This window comes from Sphaerodactylus townsendi, linkage group LG03 (genome assembly GCF_021028975.2).
Source record: "Sphaerodactylus townsendi isolate TG3544 linkage group LG03, MPM_Stown_v2.3, whole genome shotgun sequence".
Lineage (NCBI taxonomy): Eukaryota > Metazoa > Chordata > Lepidosauria > Squamata > Sphaerodactylidae > Sphaerodactylus > Sphaerodactylus townsendi.
In genome coordinates this window covers 154,409,971-154,416,684 of record NC_059427.1, presented here as the reverse complement: position 1 = coordinate 154,416,684, position 6,714 = coordinate 154,409,971, and positions in this window count along the sequence as shown.

Here is a 6,714-nt window from a genome sequence, read left to right as displayed (position 1 = left end):
GATCTAGAAGAGAATTGGTCCAATGAGCAAAGTTCAGCAACCCATGCTGAACTTCGATAGAAGAATGGAGAGAAGACAACACATTGAGAACAGAATTAGCTAGAGAGAGAGAGAGATGTCCATGAAAATACTGAGTGCTGGGTGAGGAGGCTAGTTCTAGGGAGAAATGGGCCCTCATGTTATGCTAAATTACACTAATCTCCCAGAACAAAGGAGGCTGTCGCCTTCCAGAGGGAAGACAAAAAGTTGGACACTTAAGTGGTGGATACTTAAACTTAATGGTTTGGCGCTTGGCTTAATGTTCTATGCCAGGGAGTGCCCAGAGATAGCTAGCTATTAATGTGAAGCTGATTTAATAACAACCTCGGGACAACGCCAAATGCAAATGGGGGTGGGCTTTGGAGGTGTGTGACGGATGCATTTATCCTGCATTCAGGTTACAGGGTGGAGCCGCCCCTGAAAGAGTTAAGCCCTGGCCAGCCCTGATTGGCCAGAGGAAAAAACGCAGATACTATAAATACTGTCAGCGAGAGTGCTGAAAGGTTCTGGTATCTTGGTTCTTGCTTTGAGTCTTTGGACTTTTTGGCTCTGTGTGAGCTTGTGTGCCTCGGGTACTTTTTGTAGCAGCGTGAGGAGAATCCGCCAGATCTCTCACTGCTGTGGCTTAGTAATAGCTGAGGAAGCTATTTAAGTCATCAAAAACCCTGAGATTTGGAGGAGAGTGTCCGCCCTCACGTGTTTGTGAGGGAAACCTCTAAAAGTCTATAGGTCTGTCCTCCAATACAGTGAACACCAGTCTTGGGAGGCCCAGTTCCTGTGGCAGAGAAGCCAGATTTTGGGAGTGTGGGAGAGGGAGGCTGTTATGCCTGAATCCCACTGGGCGTAGACTGGGTGTTTTATCTTTGTGGTGAGGTACAGAGGACTGAGATTTTATTTTATGAGGGAGTGTGAAACCTCCAAAGCAACATCATTTCTGAAACCTCTTTTATGAAGTAACATCTGAAGTAAAGTGACACCTGCGAGTGTTCATTTTGTAACTTAAGTGAAGTGCCTGCAACCGTTAAGCTTTAAGAAACTTAAGTGAAGTAAAGTGCCTGCAACCGTTAAGCTTAAAAACAATCTGTCTCTGAAATAGTTAAGCTTAAGCAAACTTTCTCTGAAACCAACAAGTGTAAAACCTCTCAAAGTTACCTGAGAAGCCTTTGTGAAACCAGAAATAAAAGTTTTAAGTTTTTTGTTCTGTCAAAACCTGTTCCAGTCTTCATTTATTTTCCTGTCTGTGTCTGTGTGTTCCCCAAACAAAAGGGAGGTGGTGGCCGTTAAAAATCAGTATTGAGTGGGCTATATATATAGAAAGAAAATTTATTTTTGGTGGCAGCGAAAAGAATATTTTTGGTGGCAGGGCAGAAGAGAATATATAAGCCCCTTTTTTCACAAGGGGCTAAACAGAAACTAGAAGATGAAATTAGTATTCTGGCAGGAACTCTTAACGGAATCCTTGTTATCTTATCCTTTGTCTGACGGGACATGTGAGTCAGGGCTGGAGTTGGGAACTGGCTTTTAAGTTGAAAGCACTGACTTTTCCCAATCTCTTCAGGAAAAGATGAGGGAATTTATTTTGCAAAGCAGGTGTTGGCGAAGGCTAGTCCAGGCCAGTTTTCCTATCTTCATGGGTGGCATTGAGCCCATGAAGAGGAAGGCATTCTATCTTGGCACTACAGTCCTTGGCCACCTTACAAGGTTGGCGGAATAGGTAGGGTCCTTTTCCCCCACCCACTCATCATGAGTTTGTCTAATAACACCTGCACTCATTCACAAATCAGTTGCCTACCCACTTCTTGGCATGTGTGAAGACCTCCCAGGCCTAGTCTTGTAACAGCATAGTATGTAGGAATTTCCTGCTCAAACTGACATAGTTACCTCCATTCCTTCCCCACCCCATGTACTTCTGCTGATGTGAAAGAGCTTGTATGTCCTCAGGAGGCAGGTGTGCGCAGACTTATTTGGAACAGTGCTGAAATGCATGCCTTGGATCCTAAGCTTTGTTTACAATTGCACATCCTTTTCCATTGCAGAGGCAGCCCTCCAAGGCACAGCACATTCCTGTTGTGTTATACACTTGCATTTATTCAAGGCATGTTTTTCAATGAGACTGTAAGTACCTACAGAAGCAACAATAATCATAACATATCATGATGTGATGTTATGACGTTATAATGTTGATGCTTCTCTGATAACGTCGTAACATCACATCATTTCATAACATCATATAACAGAAGCAACAATAATCATAATATATCATCATGATATTATAACATCATGATGTTATAATGTCATGATGTTACAACATTATCATGACGGTATAACATCATGATGTTATAACGTCACGTTATAACATCATCATGACGGTATAATATCATGACGTTATAACATGACATCCCGCCTGCGCTCCCTGTTGCCAGAAAGGCCCCCCCCACCCCAAGGCATTTTCACTGAGGTGGCATTGCGGGAGGTGGCCTGCTTACCAAATGGTCCGTGAAGTGGTAGAGTGGTTGGGTTACTAACCCCCCCTTCCTAATCATTGCAACCTAAAACGTAGCTGCAGAAAAAGACTGTTTGATAGGCCCTGGGTGTTGGCAAGGCCGTTCATCGCAGCAAAGGGGTGGTGGCCATTTTTAAGCTGCCAGTTGCTAAGTAGATTAAGGTAGGCATCTTATTGTACATCTATTTTAGTCATTAGAGCCAACTGGAGAGTTGGTAGGTTATTACCCCCCTCCTCTTCTTTGCAGTTCCAAAGTGGCTGCAGGCCACAGGCTGAGGAGTAGGCTTTGGGAATTGGCAAGGCCATACATCACAGAAAAGGGGTGGCAGCCATTTTAAGCTGCCAGTTGCTAGGCAGATTGGGGCAGCCATTTTATTGTGCTTCTTTTAGTCCAGAAAATTCATGCAGTGCTTTAGTCCCCAAGGAACTGCGGCTAGGCCTCAAAATCAGGCAATGCCAACCAATTTTAGGGTGGGGGAGGCCTCACTTGCGAGCAATTTCCCTTCAGGAGGTTTTATGGCTTGGCCTTACGGAAATCCCTTGATTGTTACCTCTTGGCCCGGTCAAGGGCTGCCTAGCCCCTATTTTATACCTTGGCAAGTGGGCAACATGGGAGTTTACCCCCCTCCAGGCCATGGGAGTCGGCTGCACAGCACCCGCCTTTCCCCCTTAAACTTCCCTCATGGGACATTGGGTATGGCGTATGGGGGGCAACACTCACAACCTGCGCCGGGGCCTAGTATAGCCAAGGAAATCTTTCCCCGTGGTCCCTTTGGGAGGGGGCAACAAGCTCCTCAAAGCACAGGCGACCAGCCTGGCTCATCCCAATCGGCCTCCAGTATGTCAGGTTGTAATCCACCTTCGGGTATGGCAGGACAAGGTCAGCAGCCTCCCAGTAGTGTGTTAGGGCTGGGGCAGCAGCCCTCTAGTGGTGAGGTCACTCAGGTTAGCATACCATCATCAGCTTTAGGGTCCGCCAGAGCTGAAGGGGTGACCGGAACCACCGTCCCCGCAGGGCAGGACACCTTGGCAACCTCAGGGAAGGGGCGAAAGGATCGGAAGTTGGCTCGACGTTCCCAATCCTCCAGATGCTCACCCAGCACCTCCTCATCTGGTGAGTCCACTGATGAGGACTCTGCCCAGGCAGCTGGGGATTATTGGATCCGGTGGGAGCAAGTACCGGCACTTTCCAATTGGATTGCCAGCAGGCAGTCAACTAACATTAGTTCTAGCTCGGCACAAGCACCGCCCACTGGGCTGCCTGGGACCCAGGCGACTCCCCAGGGTCTCATCTGCTACATAAAATCAGATAATGGGCTTTAAACGGCTACTTTATGGATATATTTACGGTCTTGAGACCTGAGGGGGTCTCTGAGCTGTTAGGATCGTGCATGGCAAAACGAAAGGGGCGCATCAGGAAGGCCTAACGGACTTTTGAAAATTTGTTAAAGGAATATGCCGAATACCTGTCTCTGATAGGGGCAGCTTACCCCTTACGAGCATGGCACTTGGCTTCACATTGGGCTAATGTACTCAAGGCGCGCTCTTTAGCCGGGGACAATGCAGCCATGGACTATGGTGAAGCATTTAGGAGAAGTGCCTCTCACCATCCAGGTTTGGGATGGGATCTCATCCATGATCAAACACAGATGACCATGATTCAGGCTTCAAAGGTTCAAGGGGACGGGTTTAGAAGGAAAGCCACGGCTCAGAAGGAATCTTATAGGGCTGTTTGCTGGGCTTTCAACATTGGGTCTTGTAATAAGACCAAGTGCAGATTCGAGCATGTCTGTTCCATTTGCTATGGAGCCCCTGCCCTTGCCTTAACCCTAACCCTAACTTATTATTTTTATTTAATATATTCTGTCATAATTTTTTCCCAATGTTGTTAAAGAACCCTGAAACCTGAAACTGACCACTGCCCTATTCTCGGACAGCGCCTTAGAACACAACGTCACATTCAGGCAACCCCGATCCCCTGCCCTTGCATTAACGCTAACCCTAACTTTTTAAAATTTAATTTATTCTGTCATAAATTTTTCCCAAAGTTGTTATAAAACCCCAAAACCTGAAACTGACCATAGCCCCATTCTCGGACAACGCCCTAGAACTCAATGTCACACTAAGGCAAGCCTGATCCTCTGCCCTTGCCTAAACCCTAACCTATGTTTTTTATTTAATTTTTTTGTTACAATTTTGGGAGCAATTTACGGCTGAAAAATTAAATAAAAATAATAGGGTTAGGGTTAAGGCAACATGGTGATGTTGCAACATGGTGATGTTATAACGTCATGATGTTAGAACGTCATAATGTTATAATATCATCATGATGTTATAATATCATGACATTATAATATCGTGATGTTATAACTTCATGATGTTATGACATCATCATGGTGTTATAACATCATGATGTTATAATATCATCATGACATTATAACATCACCATGTTATAACATCATGATTATGTTATAACTTCATGATGATATTATAACGTCATTATGTTATAATATCATCCTGTTATAATATCATGACGTTATAACATCATGATATTTTAATCTCATGGTGTTATAACATCAACATGATGTTATAACATTATGATGTTATAATGTCATCAAGTTATAACGTCATGATATTATAACAGGACGATATTATAACATAATGACATTATAATACCATCATGATGTTATAACATCATCATGTTATAACATAATCATGAAGTTATAACATAATCATGATGTTACAACTCTTGATGATGTTATAACACCATGCACTCCTGCCCTCCTTAGCAATGCAGAAGCAAACAATTCCCACCCACCCCCGCCTCCCTACAAAACTGTCCCTAAGAGTGCAACCTTGCAAGACTTCAGGTAATAGCTCCTTTAAAACCTGACATTGTATTTCTCACCTGGACTTAGCCAGGCTGCCATCTTCCAGGAAAGCCCCTGGCGCTCAGCGGGGCTCCTGGGGATGTTTGCAACCCAAGGTGGTTCTGCTGGGGTCCCCATGTGGTCACGCCCCCAAGATGGACCCAGGAGATGGGGAAATGAGGCCACCCTTGGAACGGGGACTCTTTCCCATTATCTCTTAGGGCAACTCTCTGAAGGAGGCTTAGAGGACCCAAGCCATGCAGAGCCATGGTGCAAGGACGAAAGAGCTTCATGTGGCTCCGGAGCTGCAGGTTGCAGACCCCTGTTTTATATCATGCAGATCCACTTTTATCATATGTTTCCCATTTTGAATAAGATTGAACATCTATAAGAAATTGCCACTCTAGTCTATTGAACACCTTTTGGGCATATAAAGGAATGGTTGCAACTGGTATACTATAGTTATTTTCCATGTTGAGTAGTATTTAATGCTTTAGTTGTATGATAATTATATTTCAATATCTATAAACCCTGTTCAGTCAGTATGTACGTACCTTCCAAAGATTCATACATTAATTTATTACTGGTACATCCCCTCACTTTTCTTCCAACACAAAACTTAAGGTAGCCTACGTACGTTTGGTATTCCATTGAGGCACTGCCCATTTTTGTGCTAGAGCCCTGCTAGAGCCAATCTGTCATTCTTAGGAAGCTGAAGGAGCAGATGGGGTGAAGCAGGCTGCCCGTGACCAAAAGAGAAAACAACTCCATTTGTTCCTCTGCCATTGAACTGAACCACCTCCATGGCTGTGAGAAGCAGGAAGCATGCAAAGCAGCACAAGCAGGCTGGGTGTAGGGGAAAGGGTTGGGGCAAAGCTGTGCCCATTCACAACCCTTTCTGCTCTGGCTTCAAAGCAAAATTAAATTCATACTACAAGTGCTCCTCCTTGCTGTGGGGAGATTAGAAAGTGAAGGCGGGGCTAGAGAAAATATGTCCACAAAATGAAGGCGGGGCTAGAAAGTGAAAGTGAAAGTGGGGTCACAGTGAAGTATATCTGTACAAGAAATCTTGGCGCAGCTCCATCATGCCTCCACCATGCAGCAAGCACCTTGTGTGTAATTGACCAGTATAAGCCAAACGTGAAAACTACTGCTTCTTGTTAAGATTAAGCCTGGGAAATGATGAAAATCTGTAAAGAAGATGAAGGAAAGAGATCTGAATAGTGAGATGAATGTGGTTGTATGATTGAAAGAAAGCAAAAAGAGTAAAAGAAGAGTAATTCTAAGGCCGACTAAAAATAT